Raw genomic sequence first — 24,927 nt, 5'->3', positions numbered from 1 at the left:
GAGGAACTAGTAAAATTTCCACAGCAACTGAAAACCATTTTACATTCCAATCAGTGATGTGAAAAAATTTCCAATCTGTCTGTATCTTCTTCAACTCTTCTAATTTATTTATTTTAAAATTATAGCCAAGTTACCCTCTGAGCCATCAGGGAAGCCCATAGCCAAGTTAGAAGGTGTTAACTAGTATCTCATTAGGGTTTTGATTTACATTTTCCAAACGATTAATGATTGTAAACATACTTTCATATGCTTTAACCAAAATTTTAGGATCAGCTTTTTCACTATGACACTGCTAGTTTGTTTTATTTGTTTTTTTCTTGGTAATAGAGCATTATGTCTGTTCTGGAAAAATTCAAGAATATTCACAAAAACTTATTTTAGAAATGTATGACTAAATGACTATTAAAATTGCTTTAATAAAATGTAATGGTAACCTAAAAGTATATTTGCCAAAACTATTTCAAAATATTAGATCAACAATAAAATTTGATCATTTCAATATCTTTGAAAAATGTCTATTCAGGCCTTTTAAAATAAAATTATTCTATGTGTGTGTTGGTGGTGGTAGTTGTTTGCTTATTGAGTTGTATAGGTTTCTTTATATATTTCGAGTATTAATATCTTGTCAGATATGTGCTTTGTGAACATTTTCTCACATTCCATATGTTACATTTTCATTTTGTTGATCATATCTCTTATTGTGCAGACATTTAGTTTGATGTAGTCCCAAATGTTTTTTGTTGTTTATGTTTTTATGTTTGCTGTTCTATGTGAAAATTGTGACCAAGACCAATGTCAAGGAGTTGTTTTATTCTAGAAATTTTATGGCTTTAGGTCTTACATTTAATAATGTTCCAGTCTAGTCGTTTTTAGGTTCAATCCCGCCAGGCTCCTCTGTCCGTGGGGATTCTCTAGGCAAGCATACTGGAGTGGATTGCCATGCCCTCCTCCAGGAGATCTTCCCAACTCAGGGATCGAACGCAGGTCTCCTGCATTGCAGGCAGATTCTTTACTGTCTGAGCCACCAGGGAAGCCCTCAATCCATTTGGCTGCCTTTAAACTTTGTTAATCTGGATGTTAGTTTCTTTCCTCAAGATTGGTAGATTTTCAATCACTACTCCTTTAATTAGACTCTCTGACCTTTTCTTTATTTACTTTTCTTTCTGGGATTCCCATAGATATATATTGTTTCAATAGTGAGGTCCCATAATCCTGAAGGCTTTTTAATTCTTCTCCTTTGTTGCTTCTGTGACTGGATAATTTCAAATAACTTGTCTTTTAGTTTCACGATTCTTTATTCTGCTTGGCCATGACCACTGTTGAAGTTCTCTATTGATTATTTATTCACATTAGTTAGCTCTGTAATTTTTGTTTCAATGGCTTCTGTTTCTTTTTTAACTTCTCATTTTGTTCATGCACTGCTTTATTAATTTTCTCTGTTATTTATTAAATTTCTTTGTTATTGTGGCTCATTGATCTTCTTTAATAAGATCATTCTGAGTATTTTGTCAGAAAGTTCATAAATCTCCATTTCTGTAGGGTTAATTATTGAAGTTTTATTATTGAAACTTGGAAACACCAAGTTTCCCTTGGTGTCATGTTTATCTGATTCTTTAGAATACTAATTCCTTAAATTAGTAGTATATTTGTGTAAGCAGTGTTGTTACCAAACTCAAGTTTACCAGCTTGTCACTTAAGAATCCAATACTGAGAGACTAATTTTGGATAAAAGAAAAGAGCTTTATTGTGGAAGCTGGCAATATTGGAAATAAGAGGGACTCATTCCCAAAGAACTAACTCCCACTGTTTATCAGGAGGTAAGAGCTTTTAAAGGGGAATTTCAGTTGTTTATAGACAGAGGGAGGGTTCTATATGCAGAGCAGCACAGTCAGCTCTGAAAATGAACTTGGTCATACAGTGGTCTGATCAGTGTAATCTTGATTGTTTCAGATATAGTTAATCTTCAACCCCAGAGTCAGTTTGTTCCCATTTCCTTGAGGCCAGTTGTACAAGATTCAGCAGATTACATCATGGTCACAGTCTGGTCTTCTTCCACCTGGTGGGGGTTTCAGTATCTGTCAAACCACTCAAGGGATATGGCTCAGAATATATTTATTTTATTTTATTTTATTTTTAAACTTTACATAATTGTATTAGTTTTGCCAAATATCAAAATGAATCCGCCACAGGTATACATGTGTTCAGCCCTTGCAGAGAAATTAAAGGTCCATGACTTTGTTTAATCACTAAACTATTAGTATTTTGTCATTTGATTATTTTCCTTTGTTTCTGCATTTTCTCATTTCTTTGATTAAATTTATTCTTTGGCAAAAGTTTTTCTACAGACAAAAGGCCGGTGAAGGACATGAGCAGGGACAGGGAGGGGGGATGTCTGTTCTGGAAAGCCACATAGGGCCCTGCTCCATTACAGTGTCATCTTTCAGACTTTACAGGTACACATTGGTAGGGAAAGACACTCACCTGTCACCTCACCTTGAGCTACTGCACAGGTTAACTGGTAGCATCCATGAGCAGGCATTGCTTGACTCCCTGAGTCATGCACTGGGCTTCAGGTCCTGGTCTGCAATCTGTTTGGGCCACATGCTTTACCCTGAAGCTGGACAAGGCCATAGGTTAGGCTTCATAATCAGGTGGGCTACTGGCTATCCTCCACTATTCAGCAAGGTGCTTGCTGGGATCTCTAGTTGAAAGTGGCCTGCAATTATTTGCCATAGTTGAGTGGGGCCAGATACTCGTGATCAGGTATGGTTGCTCTCTGGGTTTTCTCCCTGGGTAAGGCCACAGGTTGCATTCAGCAATTGGGCAGGGTTATAGGCTAAGCTCCACTGCGTATCATTTTTGGACTGAGCCAGGTTGGCTGATAGATGTGATAAGGCAATAGCTCAACAGTGTCTGGATGGTCTAAAATAGCCTCACCTTTATATCTGGGACCTTATCTCTGACAGTTGGGGTTGCTTAGATCTGTCTATACAGAATTTATCATCCTCAAACAGGACACACCTGATATATTCACATGGTAGTAGAAGGAAGTGAAACAGGGAAAAGATCAAGCCCCTAAGCACAAGCAGCTGTCATATCTCTGCTAGCATCATAATTGCTAATGATCATGAGGCAAAACAAGACATAAGACTAAGACCAAGACCAAATTCAAGACCTAAAACTTAGATTTTGTCTCTTCAATTGCAAAATATTGTATATATTGTTTCAGTCTGCCATAAGGATTTTTTAAAAAAACTTTACTCACAAAGAATAAATCTAAGTAGGTTATAAATACCATCATATTTTTTAATGCATTTGATTATATTTGGATAAAAGGTATAAGAGTAGATATGGTGTATTCTGTGACTTTAAATGAATCTGGGAAGTATGATGCTTTAATCAGAGGAACTATTATCTGTATGTAAAAAACATTCAAATTTCCTTTAAATAATAATTACTGTGTCTAATAATACAGAGTCCTCAAATTCCCAGAGGAAAACCAGTTTATTTTTTAATGATATTTATAAAAAGTCTGCCTTTCATCTTTTGGTAAATTTACAAATCAGCAGTGATACAGAGGTATATATAAAGACAATTTCAACCTCTTATATCACTTTTTAAACCAAGGATCATACCCAAACTTTTGTTACATTGTCTAAATGTTTTGAAACTTCAAACTGGCAGTCATACAAAGTAGACAGTGTACTCTAGACTATTTTGACAAAGTGTGAATAAGATATCCACACCATGACTTACCTTCTGAATACTGCATATGTCATTGCATTTAGAGCATTAATAAATGTTGTATTCAAAAACATTGGGGCAGGTTAAGTAATAAACCAGTGTATTTAATCACTGATTAATGTGAATCATCTAAACTGTAGATCGGAGAAGGCAATGGCAGCCCACTCCAGTACTCTTGCCTGGAAAATCCCATGGACAGAGGAGCCTGGTAGTCTGCAGTCCATCGGGTCACTAAGAGTCGGACAGGAGTAGGCGACTTTACTTTCACTTTTCACTTGCATGCATTGGAGGAGGAAATGGCAACCCACTCCAGTGTTCTTGCCTGGAGAATCCCAGGGACGGTGGGGCCTAGTGGGCTGCCGTCTGTGGGGTTGCACAGAATTGGACATGACTGAAGCGACTTAGCAGCAGCAGCAGCAAATTGTAGATACACACAGAAAGTGTCAAACAGTAGGTTGAGATGAATCAAGCAATATATAGTAGAACTCTTCTAACAAAGAATTAGTAAAATAAAAAGACATTATCCAAAATAGGACTCTTAAATAGAATATTTGGAATTACTTGTGACACCTGCAAATGTGTAATACTATATTTATAGGTCTTTGGTAAAGATATATTTGAAAACATATCAAAACATATATTATATTGTAAGTTTTATAATGGTGTGTTATATTCTATTGTGGAGACCAATAATAAAATTTATTAGGAAAATCACTAAGACCAAAGAATCTTAGATGGAAAACAAGATGGGATTAAAATCCAAAAATATAAAATAGAAGAATAATAGCATCAAGGTGAGGTAAATGAACCTAGTTAATGTACAGATCTAATAAATACTGTATTAATTTGGTTTGTCAATTTTTGTGGGAAGCAAATGTTAACATCAAACATAGACTATTTGAATGTGATGAAGTATATTCACTTTTACGAACATAGACTTTTGGTTCTAAAACTTTCTGGTCTAGTTATCAAAGCAACAATTAAGAACGTTACATTGACTTCCCAAAATAATTTAGCTATTAGAAGCAGAACTGAAATCATAATTCACATCTCATTCTTACTTAGTGATATTTTCATTTAATTATGCTTCTTTTAAAATTCCAGATTGAATTTTCACAGTCCAAACAGACCAGATATTGAATTATTATGGAAAGTCAATTATATATGTTAATACAAAATCCCCAAATGAAAATTTTTAATTTTAGATGAAGGTTTTCCTGCTGGATAACATCCAGTCCTATTTCTAGCTAAATTATAATGGTAGAATTGGCAGTTAAGTTTCAATTTCTGTATCCCAAATAATTTTGTCTTTTATACTTTCTACAATTTCAAATGAAATTTATAACAAAAAGATAGTAAAGTCAACAAAAAGTGACAATTTTGTGAAATTGACCAAATGTAAGTACCATGGCTCATTATGTAAAGCAGCATTGAGCATAAAGGTCATTACAGCAACAAACCTTACTAATTTTTCATAAAGGCAATTCTGAATGTGGTAAAATCAACTTTAAAACCAATGTCTAATAGTACGAAATAGATTTATTATGTTTACTTTTTACTTTTAATTAATGTGAATGCCTAAAATTGGAAAAAAAAAGAATAAGAATCTCTGACACACATTTAAATCAAAATGACCAAGCATAAGAGCTCTATACGTCTGACAGACTGATGAAACGATTCCTATTTGACATTATCTTTTAGAAAATAAATAAATGAAGTGATTACAACTCTTTTTTTTTTTTTTTTGTAATTGACCTGTAAGTTACTGGCAGAAAAATCAATAAATTCCAAATGAAAAAAAATAATGCAATAACCACACTCAGCTTTGACCTAAAAACATGTATAACAATCAATATGATAAAGACTCTGTAAATGTGATTTTAAAAAAGAAAATGTAGTGCATTCATGTGAAAAAGTCATTTTGCCAGCTAAACATTCTCTGCTAATACTGAACATTCATTTCGCTTAGGTTTTAAATATTCCTATGTCCTGAAAATGCATACATTATATTCTCAGTGTTCAAAATAATAATGTGCTAGAATGAAAGCACATCTCTGCAGGTGATTATTATACATACATTATCTATCCTGTGTGTTTGTAGGAAAAATATATTTTTCAGCATTAGATGTTATAAAATAACATGAATTTAGTAGACTGTTTCTAGAAAACTGGAAAAAATATATTGCATTATTAAATAGTACCTTTAATTAATGTAGGCATGCTATAATCTTGTGTTCTGAACTATGACTAGCAGAACTATAACGAGCAGAAGACCTACTCACAAACTTGCTTGCTAAGTTGTTGAAGTCATGTCTGATTCTTTGAGACGCTATGGCCTGTATCCCACCAGACTCCTCTGTCCATCTGATTCTCCAGGCAAGAATATTGGAGTAGATTGCCATTTCCTTCTCCAGGGGATCTTCCTCACCCAGGGATTGAACCAGAGTCTCTTATATCTCCTGTATTGGCAGGTGGATTCTTTATGACTAGCACTGCTTAGAAAGCTAGTTTCTCAGTAAATAACTATTCATAGTGATACTTAAGATAAAAATCAAAAGGCAGCCTACTATATTCTAAACAGAAATTTATACAAATTGCACAACATTACATAATTCATTATCTTTAAAATTTATATTAAAATGTCCTTTAAAATTTTCATAGGATACCAAAGTTATACCTCCAAATTTAATTCTTTCACATAAATGATTAAAATCTGAGTTTATTTGACTTCCCTTCCAGGGAAGAAGAAGAATCTTTCTTCTTCCTGTTTTCTCTGTTCTTGTCAAAGGACTTGAAAGAGCTTTCCCAATTCTATTTAATTGTATTTTATGCTTACTGATTTTCTTTTATATTTCCCCTTTGATCAAGATCATTCTCTGAAACATTGCTGATCAAGAGTAAGATTTTCCAGTTTCAGCACCTTTTTGTCCTTCAGTACCAAGAAGTACATTTCTTGGAGGTAGTGTCTTATGTTGGAGGAAAAGTACATAGCTTGGAAATTATTAAGGTTACATTCAAGTAACAAGGAAGCGGAGGAGGGAGAATTCAGGTACTTTTTATCTAAAGTCTATATATTATTAGGATTATAGACATTAGAGATCATCTGAAGTGGTATATTATCATCAAAGGTTTTGTGATAAACTCCAGTAGGCCTGGTCCAGATATCTTGGGAAAAGCTGTCTCATCAGATGTTGTTGAATCAGGAAACAGGTAACCAGATGATGTCCACTTCTAGTCAGGGTTCACCACTTTCTTTAGATGTGTCAGTTTAAAATGTCCTAGAGCAGTATGATTGGAGAAGGCAATGGCACCCCACTCCAGTACTCTTGCCTGGAAAATCCCATGGAAGGAGGAGCCTGGTGTGCTGCAGTCCATGGAGTCGCTGAGAGTCAGAAACAACTGAGCAACTTCACTTTCACTTTTTACTGTCATGCATTGGAGAAGGAAATGGCAACCCACTCCAGTGTTCTTGCCTGGAGAATCCCAGGGATGGGGGAGCCTGGTGGGCTGCCGTTTATGGGGTTGCACAGAGTTGGACATGACTGAAGTGACTTAGCAGCAGCAGCAGCAGCAGAGCAATATGAGGGCTTTCCAGGTGGCACAGTAGTAAAGGATCTGCCTGCCAATGCAGGAATTGCAAGAGAAATGGGTTTGATCCCTGGATTGGAAAGATCCCATGGAGTAGGAAATGGCAACCCACTCCAGTATTCTTGCTTGGAAAATTCCTTGGACAGCGGAGCCTTGTTGGCTACAGTCCATGGGGTTCAAAAGCATCAGACACAACTGAGCACATATAGCACACAAACAGATCAGTATGGACAAGATTCCTTGAGTCATAATTTGGATAAGTGGGATAAGGTAGGCACTTTTGAAGCCTTGTTAGTGTTTTCCCACCAATACTGATTCACAAAGACTATCATTTTGTCAGTAAACCAATAGTTAAATGTGTGTATAGAGATATGGAGTTGGAATTTTATTTTGTCCGGTAAGATGGGGTTGTTATTTGGTTTAAACCAGAGCTTTATCTTTTTATCCAACCAAAAAGTTTTAAATTTTCAACCTTATTTTTTTTTTTCCTTTTCTGAGTCCAATTTTGGGCATTCTGTAACCAGTGATTCTAAATTACCATTTGAAAAAGTATTCCTTTGAATAACAACAGATGTTTAGCTATTATCGGTCCCATAAGAGCAGCATTCCTTGCAGAAATATCAACAAGGTGATTTCCTTTAACTTCCAGAGAGTCAAGTTTAGAATACTCTGGAGGGGAGTTCCCTGGTGGCCTAGCAGTTAGAATTCAGGACTTTCATTCCCATGGTCCAGATGGCTCATTTTCAATCTCTGGTTAGGGAACTGAGGTCCTGCAAGTCTCATGGTATGGCCAAAAAAAAAAAAAAAAAAAAGCCCCAGAATCTTAAAAATAGCTAAAGTGGCTGGTAAAAGTATTGCATTGTGTAATTTCTGAACATAGGGGCTGTTTTTAATTTTATTTTACCTGGAATTAAGAAAGCTATGTTTCTTCTACAACAATCCAAAATCATGTACTACTTCAGAAGCATATCTACTATCACTATCAGTTCAGTTCAGTTGCTCAGTCGTGTCCGACTCTGCAACCCCATGGATCGCAGCATGCCAGGCCTCCCTGTCCATCACCAACTCCCGGAGTTCACTCAAACTCACGTCCATCAAGTCAGTGATGCCATCTAGCCATCTCATCCTCTGTCGTCCCCTTTTCTTCCTGTACTCAATCCCTCCCAGCATCAGGGTCTTTTCCATTGAGTCAACTCTTCACATGAGGTGGCCAAAGTATTGGATTTCAGCCTTAGCATCAGTCCTTCCAATGAACACCCAGGACTGATCTCCCTTAGGAAGAACTGGTTGGATCTCCTTGCAGTCCAAGGGACTCACAACAGTCTTCTCCAACACCACATTTCAAAAGCATCATACTTCGGTGCTCAGCTTTTTCACAGTCCAACTCTCACATCCATACATGACCACTGGAAAAATGATAGCTTTGACTAGACAGACCTTTGTTGGCGTAATGTCTCTGCTTTTGAATATGCTATCTAGGTTGGTCATAACTTTCCTTCCAAGGAGTAAGTGTCTTTTCATTTCATGGCTGCAATCACCATCTTCAGTGATTTTGGAGCCCAAAGAAATAAAGTCTGACACTGTTCCCACTGTTTCCCCCTCTATTTGCCATGCAGTGATGGGACCAGATGCCATGATCTTTGTTTTCTGAATGTTGAGCTTTAAGCCAACTTTTTCACTCTCCTCTTTCAGTTTCATCAAGAGGCTTTTTAGTTCCTCTTCACTTTTTGCCATAAGGGTGGTTTCATCTGCATATCTGAGGTTATTGATATTTCTCCTGGCAGTCTTGATTCCAGCTTGTGCTTCTTCCAGCCCGTTATTAATATTGGCAATTTTGTTCTTGGCTAATGGTGAGCTGGGAAAGATTGAAGCCCAGAGGAGAAGGGGACAACAGAGGATGAGATAGTTGTATGGCATCACCGACTCAATGGACATGAGTTTGTGTAAACTCAGGGAGTTGGTGATGGACAGGGAGGCCTGGCATGCTGCAGTCCATGGGGTCGCAAAGAGTTGGACACTATTGAGCAACTGAACTGAACCAAACTGAATGTACAAGCTCATTTAAGAGTATATAATTCAGCCTATTGGACCAAAATAACCATAGGTAAAGATGTTGCCTCAGTAACAAGAAAAAGAGTGATAATAACATACCCAGCACAATATTGACTGTAACCTTTTAAATAACAATCACCAGTGAACCATGAGAGGTCAGAGTTACCCAGTAGAATTTCCTATAGGTTATCAGGGGGAGTCAGGAGATGGCTACTTCATAGGTGGTGAGGTGGTTGACTGAGAAATGTTGCATGTAATGAGAATTGAAGAGACTTTCTTGTTTATGTGGTACACAGATGGTTAAAGCAGACCCCATAAGTTTCTTAGTGACCTTAACCAAAAGATCAATAACCATATATCTCAAGGCAAGTGGTTATCCCCATGCCGTGGGGTCCGGTTTCTGACTGTCATGCCCTATGGGTCATTGGTGATACCTGTGATTTGGGGTGAGTGTTCCCTCTTTTCATATAATAAAGGAAAAAAAGGAATCTGAAAATTGGGGTGTCCAGGGGCTAATGGATTCATCAAACTCCTTAAAGGTCTTGAAGTCGGTCATCTGATTTCTCATAAAATTGGGTCAGGGCTGTTATGGCCAAACCACTCTATCTTTTACTAAGCAATAAGTGAAATTTGGAGTACAATTTTAGTGATAACCAAGTAGCCTGGAAAACTTGCAGTTGGTGCTTAGTTTTGGGTTTTAGAAAACTTAGGACACCATAAACTCTATCTGAATGTAAGTATAACCCTTGTTCTGATATCAGTCGCTCTAAATATCAAACCTTGGTTGGGCAAACTACAGTTTTTCTTTGGTGAACTTATGTCCCTTTAAGGCTAAAAGCTTTAGCAAGTGGGTACTGCCTTTCTGTGAGTTTTGAGAAGGAGAGCAAAACATCAAATCAACCATATGTTTTGGAGTAGAACCTCCAGGGAGAATTTATCATTCAAATCAACCTTCAGTATTTGTGAGAAATAAGGTCTCAGAAAACCTCTGAGACATTATTGTCCAGGTGAATTCCTTCTTCCCAAGTTAAGGCAAAAAGGTATTGGCTAGTTTCATCATCCAGAATAGTAAAGAATATACTGCATAAATCAATCACAGTAAAGAATTTAACTTTGGTTGGAATGGATGTTAGCACTGTATGAGGGTTAGGAAACAGGATGTCAGTGGATAGCAAACTATTTCTTGTTCTAATTTCTTGGACAAACCTCCACCATCAACCCTTAGATTTTCTTACTGGTAAAACAGAAGTTTGGGTGAGAAAATGAGGCACTGGGCCTTGTAGTTTTCTTATATGGGCTTTTGGCCTTGAAAGGCTTCTTTACTTATAGGATATTGATTAATTCTGCAAAGATGCTTTGGAGGAGTCTCTTTGAATTTTGATGAGTGCTGCCCTGTGAATTTTCCCAACACAAATTGAAGATTTTTTCCATAAGGAAAGTGGTAGCTGAATCAATAAGGAAAAAAATGATCAATGTTTCCAGAATCAGCTTTAGTACTGTCAGAGATGGAAAAAATAAAAGTTGTCAAATTATTATTTAATTCATGTCGTGGGATACTTTGACTACTGTCAATTTCAAAAAGTATTTTTCCCTTTTGAGAGAAAGACATTCCTTGCATGATACTCTAAGTCTTGTTCTAATAAACAATTGTTGGGGAGGAACAAAAGAGGAAAGGGTGTCTATCTCTGAGAGCCAAATACAAAGGAAGAGGTTCAGAGACAACAACCTCTTGAGTTTCACTGGAGGTCCCCATTATTTAAACTGTTTTACCCCAAGACAAAGGGTTGTTTTACAATAGTGCTGTTGAGCATCAAGAGTGGCTCTGGTATCAGAGCCACTTCCATTACAAATGGAAGAGATTCATCCTCAACCTAGAGAAATGTTTCTCTAAGGCAATTAAGAGAAAAGACTGGGAAGAACCTCTGTAATTCCTTAGAGTCTGGTCATTGAGAATTGGAAGGACATTGGAAAGTCTAGTTAGTGGGCAGAAGGTGCCTGAAACATTTAAATTTGTAACAATCTCTTTTACAATGCCTGGCTTTTTACAATAATAGCAGAAACTAGGAGAGTTTTGATTTTATTTAGGAACCTTTATTTGCTTGAGTTGAAGATTAAGACTTTTGATAGCCTTTTTTGAAGGTGACTCATCTAGAGTAAGAAAACTAATTTGCTTGGTTAACTAAATATAGAGTGGTCATTCTAGTCCTTCTCACTAGAAGGGAAAGGTCCTGTTTCAGCCTGTTAATAAACAGATAAAAGATACCTGCATGCAATCAATATCTGAAGGAGTACCAGGATTTTATTTAAGAATAATCTAAAGTCAATTGAATAATTCTGAACAAGTTAATCAGATTTTTGTGTACAAGTCTGAATTTTATTCCAAGGAACAGGTTTTGGAAGGGTGCTATGAATTGTTCAGTGATTGTCCAAACCTGAAAATACACTAAGTTAGTGGACTGGTCTTCCAGTTGTAATTCCAGAGACCTTTCAGGACTTACCCAGTTAGCAGTTGCCATCCAGTGTTGTGCCTGGTCTTCACAGACAAGTATATAAACTAGCTGGTATAAGTCAGAGAAACCAGGTTGATAGATTTGAATGACCTTTTTTCAATTTCTTAGCAAATCTGCAAAATTCTTTGATTATTTGGAGGAAATTTTTGACTGTGGCTCACAGTTCAGCTTCAGTTCATAGAGTATAAAAAAACTGTGTGTTTAGCTTCTGGATCCTCAGAAGCCTTAGTTTTAAAACTTTGTGATATGTTCAGAGGAAAAGGAATAGGAATAGAAGAGTTTCAGAGAAATGAGGTAGTTTGTGAGAGAATTAGTGTGGGGAATTGAAAGTACAGTGGAGGCATAGGTGGCATAGAATGGAAGTAATAAGATGGCAATGGGAGTAGAGTGGCCAGAAGGAGCTGAGTGAGAGAGATAAGATAATGCCAGAGGCAGAACCCAAGACAAAGAAGGAAAGTAAGATGAGCCTGAGGCTTTGGGACCCATTTTAACTTTTCTTAATTTTTCTTCCCTCAGTTAATCTTAAAATCTTATTTTGAAGAGTGGTTATTTTATACTCCTGATAACATTGGGAAGCCTCAAAATACCAATTGAGATAAGCATTTCATTCACTTCTGGAAATTTTTGAACTATTGTAGTGAGAAACCTATATGCAGGTCAGGAAGCAACAGGTAGAACTGCACATGGAACAACAGACTGGTTCCAAATAGGAAAAGGAGTACCTCAAGGCTGTATATTGTCACCCTGCTTATTTAATTTATATGCAGAGTACATCATGAGAAACGCTGGGCTGGAAGAAGCACAAGCTGGATTCAAGATTGCCAGGAGAAATATCAATCACCTCAGATATGCAGATGACACCACCCTTTTGGCAGAAAGTGAAGAAGAACTGAAAAGCCTCTTGATGAAAGTGAAAGAGGAGAGTGAAAAAGTTGGCTTAAAGCTCAACATTCAGAAAACTAAGATCATGGCATCCGGTCCCATCACTTCATGGGAAATAGATGGGGAAATAGTGGAAACAGTGTCAGACTTTATTTTGAGGGGCTCCAAAATCACTGCAGATGGTGACTGCAGCCATGAAATTAAAAGATGCTTACTCCTTGGAAGGAAAGTTATGACCAACCTAGATAGCATATTCAAAAGCAGAGACATTACTTTGCCAACAAAGATCCGTCTAGGCTATGGTTTTTCCAGTGGTCATGTATGGATGTGAGAGTTGGACTGTGAAAAAACTGAGCGCCAAAGAATTGATGCTTTTAAACTGTGGTGTTGGAGAAGACTCTTGAGAGTCCCTTGGATGGCAAGGAGATCCAACCAATCCATTCTAAAGGAGATCAGCCCTGGGTGTTCTTTGGAAGGAATGATGATGCTAAAGCTGAAACTCCAGTACTTTGACCACCTCATGCGAAGAGTTGACTCATTGGAAAAGACTCTGATGCTGGGAGGGATTGAGGGCAGGAGGAGAAGGGGACGACAGAGGATGAGATGGCTGGATGGCATCACTGACTCGATGGACATGAGTCTGAGTGAACTCTGGGAGTTGGTGATGGACAGGGAGGCCTGGCGTGCTGCAATTCATGGGGTCGCAAAGAGTTGGAAACGATTGAGTAACTAAACTGAATTGAGTCCAATTTTATTTTAAGGGAGTTGAATGTTTGGATTTCAGATGTTCCCCATAATGGCCATTGATATTCTAAATAAATTGCCTTTGATCACGTTGGTTCATTTAATTAGAAATGTGCATAGGAAAGACAGGTTTTTTAGACATAACACTGGCTGGAGTCCCTGTGGTGGGGGTACCCTGATAATAACTGAGTTGCCATTTTTCAGAGGTTTTTCCTCAAGAGTAAAGTACAAATGTCAAACAATTCAAATGGCTTATAGCATAAATGGTTTGCAAACTATTTGAATTGAGCCAATCTCAGCCATTCCTAAAAAGCAACTTGGTCCCAGGGGAGCTAGGCCAAAGACTTTTTAAGTCAGTCTCTGGAGAATAGTCCTTAGTAGGGCATAGGCCAGAGACTGAAAATTGGCAGTTTCAACTGAAGCAGTTTCTTCCTGAAGTTACTGGGCTGAAGACTTTTTCAGCCAGCTTTGGTTGAAAGTCTGATCTCAAAATTACACCTAAGTGCTAAATGAGTGCTGACATACAGAACAAGGACTTAACCAGACATACAAACTTTTAAATAGATATCTAATAAAACCTGGAGGGTAGCAAATTCAAGGAAGACATGAGCTCAGATATAGGAGAAAGATATCTCTTCAAACTTTAAAGCCACTGAGAAAAATCAGTTGGAAATGATGGGTTCAACTGTGGGTACTATACCTGTTTGCACAGCAGACTTGGAGCCCTTTACAGCAGGCTTCCTTATTCCCCATACTGGCCACCAAAATGTTAACCTGAAACGAACAGCCCAATATTTCTCCAGCAAAGATGGGTTTATTCAGATCAGCAGAGGATTGCAATACAGGGTCTTCAGCCATGGTGAACCACGTGCACATCCCCATATGGCAAAGGAAAGAGAACACTTTTTACAGAGGAAAAGAAAGCTGGGTGGGCTATAGTAAACAAAGAGTCCATGGCTTCTCAGAGGCTGAGTCTCTTCTTCCTGTTGGGCCCTGCTACAGTCACAGATCATGAGAACTTCCCCTTCTGGTCTCCCAACTCTAATGAATTAAGTTTACTGTTTCTTAACTTTTTAAAGAGTATACATTAAGGATATTTATGGATACTTCACTTAGACAGCAAATAAGGTCGATTAAATCAGAATTTCTATGGATGGGACCAAGGGATGAATAACTTTTTAATGTCCCCCAAGTGATTCTAATGTGCAATGTATAGCTAATTTTTAAAACCACTGAGTTAGAGAAATTAAAATGTAAAGTTTTAAAAAAGCTATTTCTGATGCATATAAGATAGAATGGAAAAATAGTGTTAAAGACAAGTGGATACACATTTTAGTCTTTTTGATAAGATTATTTCAGCTGTAATATAATCATTAATAAAATACAATATAAGCTCCCTTTTTATCACATTTGTGGCTCCTAACAATGGCACCCTACTCCAGTATTTTTGCCTGGAAAATCCCATGGGCAGAGGTGCTTGGAAGGCTGCAGTCCATGGGGTCACTGAGAGTCGGACACGGCTGAGCGACTTCACTTTCACTTTTCACTTTTATGCATTGGAGAAGGAAATGGCAACCCACTCCAGTGTTCTTGCCTGGAGAATCCCAGGGAGGGGGAAACCTGGTGGGCTTCCATCTATGGGGTCACACAGAGTCGGACACTACTGAAGCGACTTAGCAGCAGCAGCAGCAGCCACACCTTTATATCTTTTCCATCATGACACGATTTCATGTATCTTCAGTATACTGTTTGCTTTCTTCTGGACACAATCATTAGCTAGTAATGTTCTTTTAGGGGTTAATCAGAATATATTACAGTACCACAAATTGGTTAAGAACAAGGCAGAAAAGAGCAAAATATATTTATCCTTTTTTCCTAAGCTCACAGTTGGGTTTAATATTTAGCAAAGTATGCTCAAATGATTGAAATAATCTTGAATTCAGTAAAATGCTGTAGAAAAAAAATACTCAACTTGAAAACAGGAAACCATATATCTTAAATATCAACACCTTACCACATAATCTTAGAAATTTGGGCCTACCATTTTAGTGTACAAGAGGTAAAGTAGAACACTGCTGTGAATGCCAATTTGAGGTGGCCAAATTATGACTTTTGAGTTCTTTTTTCTTCTTAGTAACATGAAACATATTTTCTAAGGATCTTTTCAATATTATAAATTTATATACAAGTTGTTTAACACTGGATGGAATTAAACCAAAGAGTAACTGAAATATAGACATAAGTTTTCTTAAGTAGATCAGCTCATCTCAAAAATAACATATCTTGAAAAACAGATTTTTTTGACCTTGTGAAAGATAATTGTCCTCATTATATCTTTGACTCTGTTTAAAAACAAACAAAAATAATAAGCTATCTATTATCTATGCTATATAATTTGTGGGATTCTTATGGAAATTAACCTAATTGTGCTTGTAGAATGTTTTGAAATACACTTAAAATATAAAGTAGTATAAACTAATTTAAGTATATTCTTTTGTGATATCTATGATCACTATTCATGTCTAATTTTTATATGAAGATATTTTTAAGCATTCATATCCTGGGGATTGTTCTGAAGTTTCCTATTTACTCACTTAGATTTTTTTTGCACTGAAAATCTATAAAATGGACACTAAGCTTCATTTCACAGGTAAGGAAACTCATGCAAGAGAAGAAATATACCTTAGCCAATAAACTCACTGTGGAAACAGTGCTTACTGAGTTGTAGGCTTCAGGGTCTGTGGAGATCAATTATATTTAAGTTTTTCTTTCTGCTTGTCTATTTTAATCATTAGCTTAAAAATATGTTTGAATTATTAATAGGTAAGGTAAGTCACTTCAGTCATGTCCGACTCTGTGAGACCCCATAGACGGCAGCCCACCAGGCTCCCCTGTCCCTGGGATTCTAAAGGATTAATTAATAAGATGCTGTATGTCAAATGAGATGCTAGTCACTAAAATAGATACAGTCACTGCTCTCATGGAGCCTGCATTCTAATGTGCATCAGGCAAACCAAGCAGACAGATGTAACTAGTAGGCAGCATTAAAGTTGATTATAGATCAGAATACATGTGGGCATCCTGCAGTCCATGGCGCAAAGAGTCAGACATGATTGAGCCACTGAACTGAACTGAATTGATATAGGGTAATGAAAAAATGTGTTTCTAAGCAGAATTATTTAAAATGGAATTCAAAGGGCAAAAATAGAGCACTGTGAAGAGTAGCAAAAGGCATTACAGCCACAGGAAACAATAATATTTTGTGACCAATATAATGGTAGCATAGTCATTGAGGAAGAAATGAGGTGGCATATGATTTGAACCATACATAGTCTTAAAAGATCATCATAAAATATTTGATTTTTATTTTAATTCCAATAGGAATCTACTCAAATTTGCTGTGTTTTGTCTTATTATTGATACAATAAATTTGTATATATTTATAAATTTCCTTCAGTGATAATAAATTATAATCAGAAAATTATCAAGTTATAATTTAATAATCAATTTTATGATCCAAATATAGTATAATTTTTCTGATTATAACCAAATTATAATCAGAAAAATATTGCCAGGCTTCTGGTTTTAACTTAGACTTGCAAAGAGCTTGGGAGGCATCACTTTCTTCATTAAAATAGAAAAATCTGACCTAACTAAAAATTAATAATTTCTTAGACCTACTAGAAAACTTAACACACAACAAACTGTCATTCTAAAATCTGGAGAGAAAGGTACATCCAGTGAGATACAGAAACAAAGAGAAGTAATAAGTTAACAATCACCCAATATTTCTGTCTGTCAGATGACAATGTTATCATCATCTAGATACTCAATATTTTTTTATAAGTAACTCCCGTTGTTCAAATGTTCAATCAAAACTCACTGAACATGCCAAAGACAAAGTTATACAACTCAAGTTAAAACTTAATAAGAAGTAAACTATTTGCATAAACAGATAATGACTTTATATAATTTTTATTAATAAATTCAAGGTAATATATGAAAACTTGTAGAAAATAGACAAAAATGGTTTTACCAGATCCTGAATTCTAGGGGGAAAAAAACAAAACTCTAAAACTGAAAAGGCTACAGTTGAAGAGCTCAATATGTAGGGTTAATTAAGAGTAGTAGAGTCAGAGGATTAGTAACTAGAAGTCAAGTTACTAAAAATATCTAAAGTCAAAGAAAAGAAAAGAACAGAAAACAGAGAACACACTAAACAGATCTAACATAAATAGAACTAGACACAGACTAGAAAGGAAGAGAATAAGCAGCAGCCTTATTGGAAGAAACTATTTTCCAACCTGAAAGAAAAATCTAACCCTTGCCTAAGCACTTTGTGTCATTGCTTAGACCCATTCTCCTATCTAAGAAAAACTACAAAGCAGCAAGAGGAACAATCCATGACACCCTCAAAAAAATGGCAGTATGATTTACAGACATGGAAATAAAAAAAGGTGTTAGTATGAAAAAAATAGCATGGTCTGTTTAAAGTCATCATAATAAATTTATCCCCTGTAAATTTTCTTTCAGAATGGAAGAAGTAATGATTTCATGTAGATGGTATTTGAGAGTCTGCTATGAGTATACAAATAGAATACTAAATCCACACATGGAATACTAAAAGGAGATTTTTCAGGAAAAAATAATAGCAGAAGGATGAGGGAAATGTAGGAAAGAATAAAGAGCAAGTGAAAAGTAAAATGAGATATTAGATTTATTATAACCTCAAATTCAATAGAGGTGAGTATTCTGGGATATCAAAAGAAAAAGAAAAACTTTCCAAGTACCAAAAGATTGTAGTGAAATGTTTTAGTCTTGTACCAGAAATAACAGGTTTTTTTTTTTTTTTTTTAGTTTTCATATCTTTTAATTTTTATTTTTGTCATTAGAAACAACCCTGAACATTGACTTTTGAATGGGAGGTAAATAGTTTAGATCAGAGATTGCAAATTCAAATGTCAGAAACTCATAAAGTCACTTGAAGGACAAGTTGTAGTTCAGCAGCCTGTATCAACTTTTGCTCACAGTTTTCTCAGCAATTTGTAGTGTATCTGATAATGCCACAAGAACCAAAACAAGGTACACTGACCTGATCAGGGTTGGGGAGAAACATTTAACTACTAAGAAGGAATGAAAGTTGATAGGGAGACATCAGATCAGATCAGATCAGTCACTCAGTCATGTCCGACTCTTTGCGACCCCATGAATCGCAGTACGCCAGGCCTCCCTGTCCATCACCACCTCCCAGAGTTCACTCAAACTCAAGTCCATTGAGTCAGTGATGCCATCCAGCCACCTCATCCTCTGTCGTCCCCTTTTCCTACTGCCCCCAATCCCTCCCAGCATCAGAGTCTTTTCCAATGAGTCAACTCTTCTCATGAGGTGGCCAAAGTACTGGCGTTTCAGCTTTAGCATCATTCCTTCCAAAGAAATCCCAGGGCTGATCTCCTTCAGAATGGACTGGTTGGATCTCCTTGCAGTCCAAGGGACTCTCAAGAGTCTTCTCCAACACCACAGTTCAAAAGCATCAATTCTTCGGTGCTCAGCCTTCTTCGCAGTCCAACTCTCACATCCATACATGACCACTGGAAAAACCATGGCCTTGACTAGACAGACCTTTCTTTACAAAGTAATGTCTCTGCTTTTGAATATGCTATCTAGGATGATCATAACTTTCCTTCTAAGGAGTAAGCGTCTTTTAATTTCATGGCTGCAGTCACCATCTGCAGTAATTTTGGAGCCCAGAAAAATAAAGTCTGATACTGTTTCCACTGTTTCCCCATCTATTTCCGATTAAGTGATGGGACTGGATGCCATGATCTTTGTTTTCTGAATGTTGAGCTTTAAGCCAACTTTTTCACTCTCCTCTTTCACTTTCATCAAGAGGCTTTTTAGCTCCTCTTCACTTTCTGCATTAAGGGTGGTGGCATCTGCATATCTGAGGTTATTGATATTTCTCCCAGCAATCTTGATTCCAGCTTGTGTTTCTTCCAGTCCAGCATTTCTCATGATGTACTCTGCATATAAGTTAAATAAGCAGGGTGACAATATACAGCCTTGACAAACTCCTTTTCCTATTTGGAACCAGTCTGTTGTTCCATGTCCAGTTCTAACTGTTGCTTCCTGACCTGCATACAGATTTCTCAAGAGGCAGATCAGGTGCTCTGGTATTGCCATCTCTTTCAGAATTTTCCACAGTTTATTGTGATCCACACAGTCAAAGGCTTTGGCATAGTCAATAAAGCAGAAATAGATGCTTTTCTGGAACTCTCTTGCTTTTTCCATGATCCAGCAGATGTTGGCAATTTGCTCTGTGGTTCCTCTGCCTTTTCTAAAACCAGCTTGAACATCAGGAAGTTCACAGTTCACATGTTGCTGAAGCCTGGCTTGGAGAATTTTGAGCATTACTTTACTAGCGTGCGAGATGAGTGCAATTGTGCAGTAGTTTGAGCATTCTTTGGCATTGCCTTTCTCTGGGATTGGAATGAAAACTGACCTTTTCCAGTCCTGTGGCCACTGCTGAGTTTTCCAAATTTGCTGGCATATTGAGTGCAGCATTTTCATAGCATCATCTTTCAGGATTTGGAATAGCTCAACTGGAATTCCATCACCTCCACTAGCTTTGTTCGTAGTGATGCTTTCTAAGGCCCACTTGACTTCACATTCCAGGATGTCTGGCTCTAGGTCAGTGATCACACCATCATGATTATCTGGGTCATAAAGATCTATTTTGTACAGTTCTTCTGTTTATTCTTGCCGTCTGTTCTTAATATTCTGCTTCTGTTAGGTCCAAACCATTTCTGTCCTTTATCGAACCCATCTTTGCATGAAATGTTCCTTTAGTATCTCTGATTTTCTTGAAGAGATCTCTAGTCTTTCCCATTCTGTTGTTTTCCTCTATTTCTTTGCATTGATCACTGAAGAAGGCTTTCTTATCTCTTCTTGCTATTCTTTGGAACTCTGCATTCAGATGTTTATATCTTTCCTTTTCTCCTTTGCTTTTTGCTTCTCTTCTTTTCACAGCTATTTGTAAGGCCTCCCCAGACAGCCATTTTGCTTTTTTGCATTTCTTTTCCATGGGGATATTCTTTTTTTTTTTTGGAATTTTATTTTTTTTATTTTATTTTTTATTTTATTTTTATTTTATTTTTAAACTTTACATAATTGTATTAGTTTTGCCAAATATCAAAATGAATCTACCACAGGTATACATGTGTTCCCCATCCTGAACCCTCCTCCCTCCTCCCTCCCCATACCATCCCTCTGGGTAGTCCCAGTGCACTAGCCCCAAGCATCCAGTATCGTGTATCGAACCTGGACTGGCAACTCGTTTCTTACATGATATTTTACATGTTTCAATGTCATTCTCCCAAATCTTCCCACCCTCTCCCTCTCCCACAGAGTCCATAAGACTGTTCTATACATCAGTGTCTCTTTTGCTGTCTCGTACACCGGGTTATTGTTACCATCTTTCTAAATTCCATATATATGCGTTAGTATACTGTATTGGTGTTTGTCCTTCTGGCTTACTTCACTCTGTATAATAGGCTCCAGTTTTGATCCCTGTCTCCTGTACAGTGTCACGAACCTTATTCCATAGTTCATCAGGCACTCTCTCTATCAGATCTAGGCCCTTAAATCTATTTCTCACTTCCACTGTATAATCATAAGGGATTTGATTTAGGTCATACCTGAATGGTCTAGTGGTTTTCCCTACTTTCTTCAATTTCAGTCTGAATTTGGCAATAAGGAGTTCATGGTCTGAGCCACAGTCAACTCCTGGTCTTGTTTTGGCTGACTCTATAGAGCTTCTCCATCTTTTGCTGCAAAGAATATAATCAATCTGATTTCGGTGTTGACCATCTGGTGATGTCCATGTGTAGAGTCTTCTCTTGTGTTGTTGGAAGAGGGTGTTTGTTATGACCAGTGCATTTTCTTGGCAAAACTCTATTAGTTTTGCCCTGCTTCATTCCATATTCCAAGGCCAAATCTGCCTGTTACTCCAGGTGTTTCTTGACTTCCTACTTTTGCATTCCAGTCCCCTATAATGAAAAGGACATCTTTTTTGGGTGTTAGTTCTAAAAGGTCTTGTAGGTCTTCATAGAACCGTTCAACTTCAGCTTCTTCAGCGTTACTGGTTGGGGCATAGACTTGGATTACTGTGATATTGAATGGTTTGCCTTGGAAACGAACAGAAATCATTCTGTTGTTTTTGAGATTGCATCCAAGTACTGCATTTCGGACTCTCTTGTTGACCATGATGGCCACTCCATTTCTTCTGAGGGATTCCTGCCCGCAGTAGTAGATATAATGGTCATCTGAGTTGAATTCACCCATTCCAGTCCATTTCAGTTCGCTGATTCCTAGAATGTTGACATTCACTCTTGCCATCTCTTGTTTGATGACTTCCAATTTGCCTTGATTCATGGACCTGACATTCCAGGTTCCTATGCAATATTGCTCTTTAGGGAGACATGGATACCTCTTTTTAACTTACTGGCATGAATCACATTTGCAAAATTCTTCACATAAAACTCATGTATCTTAGTGAATAAATCCATTTATATTATCAACTTTTTTAAAAAGATTGAAATAAAGTCATACTTAAAAATGCTTTCTTTGGGGAGAGTGGTAGGAACCATACTTAAAGTTTTTAATTAGTAGAGTTAGCAGTATTGATTTGGTAATAACACACCATATATATGTTCTTAGATAATGCAATCATTAATAATGGATTGATGTCTTTCATACTGTGGATTTTTAGAAGTCTACTTATTCCACATAACATAACTTTTTGCATTTCTGAATTTGTTCTTTTAGTGTTAGGATGGATTTTATCAAAATAATGTTAGATTTAATTACACGTCAATAATATAAAAGGTCATTTTAGTGAATTACAATGCTATTGAGTCATAAATAAGAGTCCATACACAACTTATTCTGGATTCATGAGCACAAAATGTATAGGAGTTTTAAGACATGAAGCCATATTTTTCTACCATAGAGTTGAATTAAATTGATCTAATTTTAGAGTGTCTGACACATGTACACACATGATTTTGTAAAAAAAAAAAAGTCATATAAGATATTCAGAGTGTTGAAGGAATGTAGAAGACTGTGTAAAATGTTATATATGAAACATAATGTGGTAAATTATATATTTCCTAATTCCACTTGAACTCAGAAGTTGAATAAAAGAATAAAAAGACTATTTTGCAAAGTCATATGTGCTTTGGAAACGAAGCAAAGAAGGGGCTATTAAGTTTTGGAGGGTATGGTGAAATTTTAAATAAGTTGTTCAAATATATATCTGAAAAATGTGGTGTGTAAGGCAAACCCTAAATAAGCCATATGGGATATAAGGGTATCAGGATGGAATATGGAGGGTGTTAGTCAACAAAACAAATAGCAAATGCAAAAACCCTGAACTGAGACTTCCTGGCATGTTTAGAGAACGTTAAGGAGTCAGGTGTGGCTGGAATGGAGGGAGAAAAGAGGAAAGGTTAAATAAGTGAGTAATGGAGTTTGGGGGATAAGATCATAGTCAGTTCATCTCTATCAGAATAATTCTTTGTAAATTCATTCAGGTCATTGTGAGTATAATATTGGAATCCTTTTTACTGCTGAGTAGTATTCCACATATGGATATAATATAGTTTATTTAACCTGTTTCCTATTGAAGGATAGGCTTCCAGGTGGTGCTAGTGGTAAAGAACTCGCTTGCCAATTCAGGAGATATATAAGAGAGAGAGATGCGGGTTTGATTCTTTGGTCGGGAAGATCCCCCTGGAGGAGGGTGTGGCAGCCGATTCCAGTATTCTTACCTGGATAATCCCATGGACAAAGGAGCCTGGCAGGCTACAGTCCATAGGATCACAAAGATTTGGATACAACTGAAGTGACTTAGCATGCAACATGCACTATTGAAGTATAACTGGCTTTGTCTAGTTTGGGGCTATTATGCATAAATCTGCTATAAACATTCACATACAAGATTTTGTGTGACCATGTCTTTGTTCTGGAATAAATGCCTAAGATGCAATTACTGGAATGCATGGTAATTGGGAGTTAATTTTCTTTAAAAGAAATAGCCAACATTTGTTGTTTTTATTGTTTATCCCTTCAATAGGTGTGTCAGGTTTTAAAAATAATAGCATATTCCATAGTTTTTAAGTTAATAGAAAAGTAAATTTCTCATATACCTCCTATAGATCTTTATGTACAGATAACATTAAAGGGTCCTTTAGCAGTTTTCAAATGACAAATTCACTCAACAGTCTAACCTCCGTAAGACATAAAATACTTTCTCTGCAAATTTCTAAAAACTTTCTATTAGCTTAAATTATAGAGATAGTCATTGAGTCCAAATTTAGATAATCAACTAAACAAATATAAAAACCATGTCATACTTTTAATGCTAGCATGTTACATTCAGATTTTCAGGTAAATTCACCCATTTTAATACATATAACTCAAAAGTATTTTTCTCCTATTAGGGCCTCAGCTTCAGAAGCAATAGATAGTTGTATTCTCCACATTTTGCCTGCATAAAGTATGACTTTTTTTCATTTATTTTTCAGTATAATTCATTTTATATTAAATTCAGACTATATTTAGCATACTGATCCATATAGATATCAAAGTCTAGTTACAGACCTGGATACATGAGGAGTAGTGGAGGTGAAGTTAACTTCTTGCAGCATAACACATCCAATAGGCAGAATGATTATTGAAGCTGGAAGCATCATCATCTTACACCAGGAAAGAAGACTATCAATAAAACTTCATTGGCAATGTGTGGTTTTGGTTTTTATATATTCCTTAGTGTCTCCATTTCAACTTATAAGGTTCTGGTGTTTGTGTATCACTGCCTTATCCTTTATTTACTAAAGTTTTGGATGATGTGCATTTAAGTAATGCTAAATTCTGACTCAGTATTCCAGGTATGAGATAGAAGTATTCATTATGATTTTTTAAACATCCTAGTGCCTTGAGGGAAACATATAGGCACTTGAGTTTGTCATTCTCTGTAAGTTGACAGCACTCTTATAAACACTATTTTCCTGCAACAATCCTCAAATCTTTTGTGACCTTGATACTGATCTATGGCAGTGAACACTTGGTTCCCCAGGCGTAGCCTGTAATAGGCATTTTGTAACTAGTGGTCACTGATGATATTTTATTTGTCTTTTACCACTTTATGACAATTACTTACAAAATCCTCTGTCTCTTTTTAATTATATGTATAATATGGCATATGAGCCCAAATTAGACACAAATACTCTTATCACCCCTCTTGCTACTGCTGCTAAGTCGCTTCAGTCGTGTTTGCCTCTGTGCGACCCCATAGATGGCAGCCCACTAAGCTCCTCTGTCTCTGGGATTCTCCAGGCAAGAATTCTGG

Source organism: Bos taurus, chromosome 6, assembly GCF_002263795.3.
Source record: "Bos taurus isolate L1 Dominette 01449 registration number 42190680 breed Hereford chromosome 6, ARS-UCD2.0, whole genome shotgun sequence".
NCBI lineage: Eukaryota > Metazoa > Chordata > Mammalia > Artiodactyla > Bovidae > Bos > Bos taurus.
This window is presented reverse-complemented; position numbering follows the sequence as displayed.